Source organism: Elephantulus edwardii, unplaced genomic scaffold, assembly GCF_000299155.1.
Source record: "Elephantulus edwardii isolate Elephantulus edwardi_28Jun2011 unplaced genomic scaffold, EleEdw1.0 scaffold00177, whole genome shotgun sequence".
Classification (NCBI taxonomy): domain Eukaryota; kingdom Metazoa; phylum Chordata; class Mammalia; order Macroscelidea; family Macroscelididae; genus Elephantulus; species Elephantulus edwardii.
In genome coordinates, this window is record NW_006399927.1 from 728981 (window position 1) to 741155 (window position 12175).

The 12175-nt window shown below is 40.8% G+C and overlaps 1 pseudogene; it reads left to right on the plus strand.

The window, feature by feature from the left end:
- The first annotated feature begins 1898 nt into the window (after window positions 1–1898).
- On the plus strand, window positions 1899–2348 carry LOC102877318 (annotated as a pseudogene).
- Window positions 2349–12175: the final 9827 nt, after the last annotated feature.

Below are 12175 nucleotides of genomic sequence, written 5' to 3' on the forward strand. Positions count from 1 at the left end.
GCTCACAATAAGGCAGGATTCACAGCTATGAGCTATGAGTCGCAGGCAACTTGGCAGCACATAACACCACCACCACCACCAACAAAAACAACAACAAAAAATGATGATGTTAATGCTTAAAACATCTCAGGAATGGTACTACATCTCTAGTAAATATTAATCTTTTTCATTATTAGAACTATTTCATTTCACTGTGGTGATAAGCAACCCAGCAAGAGAGTGCATTGAGACTGGCATGGAGAATGGAGGTTCCTTGGGCATGAAATGGAGTTAACAAAAGGATGCAGGCAGAGGTGTTGTAGACTTTCTTTGTAGAAGTGTCTTAAACTGGAAACCTATTTTGGGATAAAAGATAGCTAGGAGACTTATTTGTTTGAAGTTATGTTTAAAGAACAGACTCTTAGATCCTTCCCAGATGGAAGCCATGGAAAGGGCTAACCTCCCAAGATACCCATGGGTGTTGCAATTTAGAAAGAAGGGCTAGCAAACCAATGGGGAGGAAATAACAAAGTGTTTGGAAGGGCAACCACAAGAAACAATTTGTAAAAGAAGTTAGAAAAGATTAATGAGTTGAGAAGGCTGTTAAGGGTCTAAAGATACATTTGTGTAGAATAATACTTAAAGATCATACAAAAAAAAATTTCCCACCACATGCAGAATGGAAAGGAATGGTCTGAAGCAATGAGATAAAAGGCTATTATATTATCATAATGATACTTATCTAGGGGAAGAAAAGAGGGGCCAGAAGTAAGAAGTAGTGCAAAGAAAGCAGTGAGATCAATGACTGACTCTGTAGAGAAGAGGGAGAGCCTCCAGAGAAGCAGGAGGAGGGAATTTGCCCTGTGTTTAAGCTTTGTGAAGAAGAAAAGATCAGGTGAAAAGTAGAAAACCAGTAGCAGAAGTCAAATTTGGAAGAATAAAGGTGCATATGAGTTGGCTTTTAGGAAACTCCAAGTCTATACAAGTAGATCAAGGTCAGAACTGTATGTACAGATTGGAAGTCATCCGCACTCAATTCCTGGTGAAAATATGAGAGTAGATGCACTTTCCAAGAAAGAGAGAAGTGGGAGAGGAACATTTTATTGCATGTTCTGCTAGAAATGAATGGGTGTGAGAAGCCAAGGGCATGAGGCAAGGAAAAGAGAAACAGGTAGGAGAAAGTGAAAATGGCAGGCGAGCAGTGTAATATAAAATAAGAGGTTATGGTTAAGGTGAATGCTACAGGATTGTGAAAGAGAAAGTTTCTGTATTTTGATATTGTCGTTGATTGCTATCAAGTAGAGCATGACTCAGACGACCCTATGAACAAAAAAACCTGAACCCTATTCTATTATTATTAATTTTAATGAAAATGTAAAGATTTTAGATTTCCATTCATTCATTGTTGCACTTTCCACCCTACCCCCTTCATCCCCTCCCCCTCCCCCATACACTTTATTAAAAGAAAAATTCTTTCATTGTTTTACAATTCCTCCCTCCAGGTCCACTCTACCATGCAGCCTTTTTTCTGGACTCCTGTCATGATAATAATACCTAATCATATATCCCGTTTAAACAGTTCTCTCCCTCATCTGTTTCAAAGCAGTATACATTATTTATCCCATCTTTTTCAGTCTCCCCCCAACTCCATTTTCAGTCCTGTTTTACAACAATGGCACTATGTAGTATTTGTCCTTCTGAACCCTATTCTATGACTATCATATCTTAGTCCATATAGAGTTACCTTGGTAACCCAAAGGTCACATCTCTGCTGATCCAAATCCACCAATGGTTCCTCAGGAGGAATATTGAGTTTATGCAACTTTTCCTGTGTCATTTACAGCCTTAAAAACTCAATGGAAGCGCGGGCGGCGCCTCTCTATCCCGAGGCGGACCGGAAGTGGCTGCCATGGCGAGGAATGCTGTACCCGCTGTACCAGCTCGGAGGACCACAGCTCCGAGTGTTCCGAACCAACTTCTTCATCCAGCTGGTGCGGCCTGGCACAGCTCAGCCTGAGGACACTGTGCAGTTCCGGATCCCACTGGAGATGACCAGGGTGGACCTCAAGAACTACCTGCAGAGTATCTACCAGGTGCCGGTGGCAGCTGTGAGGACGCGGGTGCAGCACGGTTCCAACAGGAAACGAGATCACAGAAACGTGCCGGTGAAAAAGCCAGACTACAAGGTCGCCTATGTCCAGCTGGCTCATGGACAGACCTTCACCTTCCCGGACCTGTTTCCTTAGAAGCAGCCAGACCCCAAAGGTGTCACCGAGGAGGACCTGCGGGAGCAGTTCATGAAGGAGGAGCAGCAGAGGCAGAGTCGGGATCCCTGGCGTGGCGATGTCCCTAACTGGTTTGGCCTGTGACACGGCCACCAGGCAGAATAAGCCCCAGGCTCCAGTAAAACAGCAGAAAGTACTGTGGGAAAAAAAACCAAACAACTCAATGGAGGGTCAGCCATGAATCAGTTCTGGCCTCATAGCAATGCGTTGTGTTTGCTATGTGGGTGACACAATTTTGGGGCCTGCTGACATAGCAGTGAATATAATAGAGCCTGTGCTCTCAGTAAGCTTGTATTCTAGAGAAAATAAGATGAGCAATGAGCACGTTGTTTTTGTTGTTGTTATGTGCCGTCGAGCTGCTTGCGACTCATAGCGACCCTATCTACAACAGCCCTAAACCCTGCTGTATCCTGTGCCAATCTCACTGCCTCTGGCACACCCATCCCGATTACCTCAGTCACTGAATCAATCCACCTCATAGGGTCTTCCCCTCTGTGCCGTCCCTCCACCCTCCCAAGCATGATGTCCCTCTTCAAGGACTGGTCCCTCCTTACAACATGTACAAAGTATGTCAGACAAAGCCTCAGAATCCTTGCCTCCAAGGAACAGCCTGGTTTAACTTTCTCCAGGATGAATCTGTTTGTTTCCTTGGCAGTCCAGGGTACATTCAATACTCTTCTCCAGCACCACAGCTCAAAGGCATCAATTCTCCTTCTATCCTCCTTAGTCATTGTCCAATTCTCTGATGCATAACAAGTGATTGCAAAGACCATAGCCTGTATCAGATGCACCTTAATCTCCAGAGTGACACCATTGCTCTTCAGTACCCTGGAGAGGTCCCCTAACAGCAGACTTTTGCCTCGCAATACATTTTTTTTTAATTTCCTGGATACTGGTGCCTAGAGTGTTGACTGTGGAGCCAAGCCGACTAAAGTTGTTAACAATCTCAATCTCTTCATCCATCCTGATGCTGCCAATTGGTCCAGTGGTGAGAATCTTTGTCTTCTTGACATTGAGCTTCAATCCATACTGAAGCCTGCAGTCCTTGACCCTCTGCAGCAAGCATTTCAGGTTCTCCTCCGTCTCAGCAAGCAGGGTTGTGTCATCTGCATAACGCAGATTGTTTAATAGATCTTCCACCAATCCTGACGCCACATTTCTCCTCATAGAGCCCAGCCTCTCAGATAATCTGTTCTGCATACAGGTTGAAAAGGAATGGAGATAGGACTCATCCCTGGCATACGCCTTTCCCAATTTTTAACCATGCAGTGTTTCCTTGCTCTGTTCTGATGACTGCCTCTTGGTCCAAGTATAGGTTTCACATTAGAACGATCAAGTGTTCTGGGATTCCCATTCTTCTCAGAGTCAGCACTGCCATGTAACTGTGTTTATCTGCAATATTTGTTGTTTCACGTGTGGTATAAGCTAATACAAATTCAGGCAGTGGGAGCTGTTGTGAAAAACTCTGAGCAGGTAAAGGAGAAAGGGCATGTGGACAGGGGAGTGAAGTAATCTAGATGGTTAGGAAATGGCTGTCAAATACAGTGACATTGAAATAAAGTAGAGAGTTGTTCCATATAGTCATTTGATCAGCGCATGCATGGATCAAGACTATGGGAGTAACAGCATGCTTAGAGAGGAAAAGAAAAGACCAAGGAACTTTGCCATTTGAATGACTGTGGGGAAAGATTCTCAGTAGAGTGGCTAAGACTGAGCCTGGGGATTGAAACTATTTCAAAGACCAAATGAGAATATGAGAAATCCCAGAAAAATTATTAGTGAGCTGCAGCTTTAGTCTCTCAATTAATCATTTATTTATTCATTCAACAAAATGATTGTATCAAAAGACAAAGGCCCTGAGGAGGTGACAGGATCAAGTGAAGGTTTGGCAAGCTGCACATCACAGCTGAGGAAAACCAGCATAATTGGAGATGCCTGAGGCAGCAGGATGGAGGGTTGTCATTGTTGTTGGGCGGCGTTGAGTTAAGTGCAACTCAGGGTGACCTTTCAAACAACAGGCCTGAACCCTGTCCTCTCCTGTGCCATACTCATCACCTCCAGCACACTTGAGAGCTTAGAGGTGGGGAAGGGGGAAAAAATGTAGCTGCAGGCAGAGGTGAAGGGCATTGGCCTCCGGAAGGATTGCTTCAAACAAATGCAATCATAACCTAGACCAGGACTGCAAGTTCAAATTCAAGGCATAGAAAGGCTAATATGCAAAGGAGGACAACTTCGTGAAATAAAAGAGGAGTGGTGGGGTTTGATGCAACCAGAAACATCATGCCCATCTTAAGGGAATGAAAGTAAAGGCACCTCAGCGTGGAGTGCCTTCTGCAAAGATGAGGACCCAGACGCTCTGATATTTCAAGACAAGCTACAAAGATGGGTGTCTGTATGTCATCTCTTGATCTGTCTGTTGTTAGACAAGCTAAAGAATCTTAAAACATTACGCAGGCCAAACCAAACACATCTGTAGTCCAGATGGGGCCTGCAGACCACCAGTTTAGGACCTCTGGCTCGAAATAAAGATGTTAGAGTGGTTCCCAGACTCAGCCATGGCCCAAGCTCCTGCCTTCAAATTGCATTCGCTCACAAGACAGTCTTGACTAGAGATCCGGCCAGCATCTCAACCACAGCACTTCTAGATTCAATTTCATTCTTTTTCTCAATCCCTACCCCTCAACCTAGCTTTCAATTTCTCATGAAAAGTTCTCACCAATGGAATGGTCTTCTATCTTGTAATCCATTTCCCCACCCCAAACCCCGTCCTTATCATCACCATCTTCTAGGAATTCATGATTTCCAACCAAGACCTCAAAACTTTCTAATTGAGTACTGAAACAGTTCCCACATCTAACAGGCACACAATTCGAATCCACAAGCTGTTTCATGGGAGAAAAATAGGCAATCACCTCCCATGCAGTTTACTGCTTCTGGAAACCAATTGGAGGGTCAGCTATGAATCAGGTTCTGACTTGAAAGCACATAACAACAACAAATGGCTCCAAGGGAGCTCTGATGGCATAATCCATAAGAAGTTGTGCTGCTAACCACATATCTAGAGGGCTTTGAATCCACCAGAAGCTCTACAGAAGAAAGATGGACAGTCTCTTCTTGTGTGGTTTCTAGCTTTAGCAACCCAACAGAATCAACTATGAGACAATTGCAGCTGGATTCACTTTCCAAAAACACAACTCCATGTCACCTCACTTCAGCCGCAGCCCAAAAACTTGAAATTAGTTTCCCTATGGCCTATATGGAAAGAGGAGTGGCATCCACTTCCATAGTAGCTTGCCTCTGGAAACCTTATGAACCTGGACAGAGGATGAAAGGCACCCAAGCATCGAGGACTCTCTTTCATAGGGTCACTATGAGTCGCCTGCGACTCGTCAGCACTTAACAACAACAACGGCCTATTATTACAAACACATGATTTCAGCTAACTTGTATCCAGAACTCTCTACAGTATGACCTTTCTAATTCAATATTTTTTCTCAACACAAACCTCTTTCGTATATGCTTGTCATAAGTTTGATGGGTTGTGAACAATTCCATTTCCCAAACTCTGCCTAAAGTTTCTTGCCTCTAGTTGAGGCTTCCTCAGCCTCATCACTGCCAACATCTGGAGCTAGGTAATTCTTTGTTATGGAAGATAGTCCTGTACATTGGAGGGCATTCAGTAGCATCCCTAACATCAACCCTTAGATACCAGTAACGTCATTCCTCAGTTCTGGCATCGAAAACATCTCAATGATATTGCCAAATACACTCTTGTAACAAAATCATCTTGAACTAAAAAGAAGCATTAGTCTAAATTTTTGTTCAAGTCATTCTTTCTACATGAAAATCTATCCCCTTTTCATAATTACATGTCAAAATGGTGGATCAGAGGCTGACTTGCTGAAAACAAGAGAGAATCAACAGGAGCATTGGCGCAAATTCCATGAAGCCTAAGTCAAAAGTACCACCCCTCTCCATTTTTTTTTCTAGTTCTCTTTACCAACTATTCTTCCAGAAACTTTCTACTTCTCTGTTGGACTCAATAATTCATGCAATGATTATAGAATTGACAAGTAAAAGATTTATTAAGGAAGTAATAGATTATAAGTCATGGGCAGAAATGACTCAGTTCCTTATCCTCCAGGCAAGCTTCTTTGACCTTTGGTCCCTTGACCTGACCTTTTCCCTCCCTCATTGCAACCCTGTGAACAATAGATCTGACCCTATCCTATCCTGCTCCATCCTCATCATCTCTGACACACTTGAGCCAACTGATGCCGTCACTGTGTCAGTCCACCTCATTGAAGGTCTTCCTCTTTTTCACTGATCCACCTTTCTCCAAACATGATGCCCCTTCCCAAAGAAGAGCTTCTCCACACCCCAAGACGAAGCTTTGTCATTCTTCCCTCCAAGAAGCACTCTGGATGCACTTTCTCCAAGGCATATCTGTTTCTTTCTTTTTTTTTTTAATTTTTTTTTTTTGATGGTTCAGCTGCAGGCAACTCAACAGAACAAAAGAACAATTGGAAGTTCAGTGCTCAAAGACATCAATTCTCTATCTGTCATCCTTTGTCATTGTCGAGCTCTCAGCAGTATAACAAGTGCCAGAAAAGATCATCACCTGAATTACACATTCCTTAACCTTCAAGATGATATAATTGTTCCTCACTAATTTGGAGATATCTCTCCCTGATAGCAGATTTACCCAATGTATTGCCATGGGAAAGTTTGCTGTTAGGGACCTCTCCGAAGTACTGAAGAGCAATGGAGACTAAGGTGCGTCTGATACAGGCCATGGTCTTTGCAATCACTTGTTATGTATCAGAGAGTTGGACAATGACTAAGGAGGATAGAAGGATAATTGATACCTTTGTGCTGTGGTGCTGGAGAAGAGTATTGAGGGTACCATGGGCTGCTAGGAAAACAAACAGATTCATCCTGGAAACGGTCAAACCAGGCGGCTCCTTGGAGTCAAGGATTCTGAGGCTCAGTCTAACATACTTTGGACATGTTGTAAGGAGGGACCTGTCCTTGGAGAGGGACATCATGCTTGGTAGGGTGGAGGGACAGCCCAGGAGGGGAAGACCCTCTATGAGGTGCATTGATTCAGCGACTGGGGTAATCAGGATGGGTGTATCAGAGACGGTGCAATTGGCACAGGACAGAGCAAAGTTTAGGGTTGTTGTACATAGGGTCGCTATGAATCGCAAGCGACTTGACGGCACATACCAACAGCAATACATATCTTGATCTTTTGACTTTTGGTGCCAACGGTTTTGATTGTGGATCCAACTATGATCAAATTGTTGAAAATTTCAGCCCTTCTCCAACTATCATGGTGATGTCTATTGGTCCAGTAGTGAAAATTTTTGTCCTCATTTTTGAGATGCAATCCATACTGAAATCTGTAATTTTTGATACTCTGTAGTAAATGTTTCAAGTCCTCCTCACTTTCAGCAAGAAAGGTTGTACCATAGTGAGGGTAGTTGATGAGTCTTCCTCCAATCCTGATGTCACATTCCTCTTCATAGCGTCCAGCTTCACAAACAATTTTCTCAGCATTGTTGTTGTTAAGTGCCGTCGAGTCGCAGGCAACTCATAGCAACCCTATGAAGGAGAGTCGTCGATGCTTGGGTGCCTTTCATCCTCTCTCCAAGTTCATAGGGTTTCCGGAGGCAAGCTTTTACGGAAGTGGATGCCACTCCTCCTTCCAAGCTTGTTTTAATAGGGGGAGCTCCACCCCACTCTTTGTCCACATTGGGTAAACAGCCATTAACGCATTTGACACATCAGTGTCACAGTGTTTACCCTCACAGCAACCACAAGTGAACGTTGTATGGCAACTTGTACACCAGGGCTATATGATTTTCTCAGCATACAGATTTAATAAACAATGAGAAAGGATACAACCTTAATGTACACGTTTCCCAACTTTTGCCATAAGTGTTCCATTGCTCCATTCAGTCATCAGCTTCTTAGTCTAGGTATAGGTTTCATATGAGCACAATTAAGTGTTCTGGGGTTCCTACTCTTCTCAATGTTAGCCATTGTTTGTTATGATCCATACAGTCAAATGCCTTTGCATAATCAAGAAAATACAAATAGGTATTCTTCTGGTATTCTTTGCTTTTAGCCAGGATGTATCTGACACCACCAATGATATTCTTAGTGCCACGGCCTCTTCTAAACTCCCCTTGAATTTTTTTTTTTTACATTTCTCAGTCAATGTCCTCTTCTAGACATTTTTGGGTGATCTTCAGAAATATCAGCAGTCAAAATCAGACCAGGTGAAGTACTAACTGTGGAAATTGCTCATGTGCAAGTTCAAATTGAAGCTAAAGAAAATTAAATTTAAATTAGCCCACAAGAACCAAAATATGACTTTGAATCTATTTCATCTAAATTTAAAAATTATCTCCAGAAAAAGGTTGAGTCACTGAATATTAATGATCATTGAATATTAAGGATATCATCCATGAAGAGAGTACAAAGTCATTTCAAAGACAGAGGAGGAAGAAAAGATCAAAATGAACGTGAGAAGAGACACTTAAAATTGTTCTAGAGCCAAGAAATGCCAAAACAAAGGGAATAAATGCCAAAATGAATGAAATGGACATAAGATTTCAAAGGGCAACTCTAAGCAAAGCATTATAATGGAATGTGAAAAGAGCTGGAGGTGGAGAATAAAAATGGAAGAACTTGTTCAGCATTTCTAAAGTTGAAAGAATTGAAAAACAAAGTTGTATGTCAAGTTGTAATACTGAGAGTGGCTATCGGCAAACTCCTGAATGATCCAGGAAACATCAGATTTAAAAAATACACAGAATCACTGCACCAAAAATAACTGGATGACACTGAAGTATTTCAGCTAGAACCATATGAACAAGAACCAATGGTAATGAAGGAAGAAGTTTAAGCTACACTAAAGACATTGGCAAAAAATAAGGCTCCAAGAATCAATAGGCTATCAATTCACATGTTTCAACTAATAAATGCAGTCCTGGTTACAACACAGGAAATTTGGAAAACACTTCCCTGGCCAACTCACTGGTTCATGTTTGCTCCCATTCCCAAGATAGGTGATCCAATAGAAGGTGGAAATTATCTAACAATATTATTAATATCACATTAATATTTACAGCCTCAAAAATCCAAAGGAGAACCTATATGAGTAGAATGAACAGCAGTGGGTATAAGATCATGATCAGGTGGGTTATAAGATACAACACAGGCTCAAAAATATTTGTTGAATGAATGCTTGTACGCATAAATGAATGAACATTCTCAGACACCTTTGATCAGCTACTGAAAGTGATAACTACTTCTGTAGTAAAGTCTATCTAGAGGACCTGGATGGTGTAAATAGTTAAACTATTTAGCTGTTATCCAAAAAGTTGGAGGATTGATCCACCCAGGGCTCCTCAGAATTAAGACTTGGCTCTCTGTCCTAAACATTAGTCAGTGAAAATCCTCCGGGACACGGTCACCAGGAGTCAGAGTAGCTTCAACTGCAACTGGACTTCAGAAATCAGATCGCTCATTATAATGAACACACAGCTGATGATTCTAAATGTCTGTAGGACAATTGAATAAATGATTGTGTCATTAACCAACACAGCTGAAAAGCCTTCTATAACTAAAGTGAACTTTGGAAATTAAGATCTAAGATGCTTACTTAATGTTTGTTCTCTTCCTGTATTTTAAAATTAAATTTCTATTGATTCAACTTCAATTATCGTTCTTCTGCGCAATAAACATGCCACTTTGTAAGTAATATATACAAGAACATTCCAGTATGTGTTTTTATCATTCCATAAGCTCGTGGTTAAGTAGCTTGTCAGAAAACAGAAATTCAACACACAACCCAGATTAGAAAACTAACTTTCTGTGTACTTAAGCAAGTCACTGAAATAGTCTAGTCTCCTTCTATCTATAAAGTAAGTACAACATTTGCCTTCTGGAAAAGGTAGTAATAGTTTCTAAAGTATGAGGGTTGGGAGTCCTATAAGTTCTATTTAAAACCTACTCTACCTTAGGATAGCTGTGTGTCTTTCTGTGCTGGTATTTCTACTAGCAATATTTACCTATGGTGAGACTTAGACAATGGTGAATACAGTCACTGTAAGCAGTAAGAGCTCAATGAATGATTATCTGCTATTGTTGTAGAGAAGTAAATAAGATCCCATAAATACAAAAAGAATAATTAACCTTGATTATTGAGGAATGATTCATTCCATAATTACACTAATCAGAAGTTTAAATAACAATTGTACCAGTTGCTTGATTCCATTTACACAAAATTCTTACTTCTTTTTGTAGCCTTAAAAGTCAGCACGGGATTTTAACGGATTGAGACTAGAACTGGGCCCAGAGCATGCATCAGACTTCAAAGTGTACAATCCTGGAATTTTCCCCATAGTTTTGTGAAATATTTTTGAATTTTTAAGAGGCATTTTCATTAAATCTGGCAATCCTTTCTGGAGTATCCAAATCTGTTCTGCATCAGTTGAAATTTTTACTGCACCCAAACTAAGGCAAACTGGACCCACAGGTTCAAAGTAAAGTCAAGCAGAAATATAGCTTCCAGGTATGGAATTTAGTGCTAGGTCCAATTTGTGATGGCAGGACCTCCTACATTGAGAAAACTTGGCTTCTAGAACTGGACATCCAAGCTTCCCTTGTGCTAACCCTGTGCGGCACAGCCGTTTACAATACAACCTCCCGTTTCTAGTTTGCTGTACTCAACTCTTCCTGCTAAGCCACTTGAGGGTGAATGAAGTTCAGCTACATGGTCACATGGCATTCTTCTCAAAAGAGAAAAGAAAGAGAAAGAAGATATTTTGACTAATTCAGAACCAAAATATATTTTTAAATATGTATCTTTTATTCATTCAACAAATACTTATCAGTAAATGAAATATCAATTAAATGTCTCACATTTCCCTTTCACTTTAGCAATGAAGACCTGGATTTTGTCTGACCTTGAACAAGTTTTACTCTCAAATTTCCTATCAATAAAGCAGAGATAATGACAGTGTTTGCTCACCGTATGGGGGAATTGTAAAATTTAATTAATTGAAATCTTGGAAGAGACATGCTAGCAACACCAGCATTCTGTGTTACTTCCTGACCTGTATATGAATGAGTGTTAATTTAAAAAGACAAACTCTCCGATTTATAGCATGATTGTGAAATGGAATTGTACACACATACACATACACACACACACACACACACACTCATCCATATACATATGTATATGCATATGTATAGCTTGGCATTTATACGAATGTGTGATTTCAGCAGCAAATCAGCCAAAAGAAAAATTAGTTACAGTTTTCCAAGGGAAATAATTTTCTGTTCATGTTCTGTTATTTTCAAAAGACTCTAATTCTGTTATTTCAAAACTAAATGTCCTCAAACAAGGCAAAGACAATTCTTCATTGAATTATACTTGCAGATGCCAAATTTTCAGTGTTGTGTTATAAAGTCCTATGAGAATAATCTAAAAATTTTCAAATGTATATAGAAGCATTCTTTTTAAATGAATTAAAAATAGTACATCCCTTTAGGATCAGATCACTTTTCATAAGTAAAGAAGCCTTCCAGAAGATAAGAGAAAGAAAGCTGATAGACTAGAAGAGCCTATTGAGGGAATTCATCATCTTCATTCATCTCCTCAAACAAAAAGAAAATATATTGCTCATAAAACAGACTAGGAAGGATTGGCCATCCACTTCTGAAATAGCAGGCCTCTGAAAACCCTATGTACAACATTTAGATAACAGAGATGGCAAAGGAGGTTGAGTTTTCAAGCATGGAAATACAAAGGAAGAGGAACAGTTGTGAGCAGACACTGGTGATTGGGACATGGAATGTGAGAACCATGAATGTAGGAAAATTGGATATTG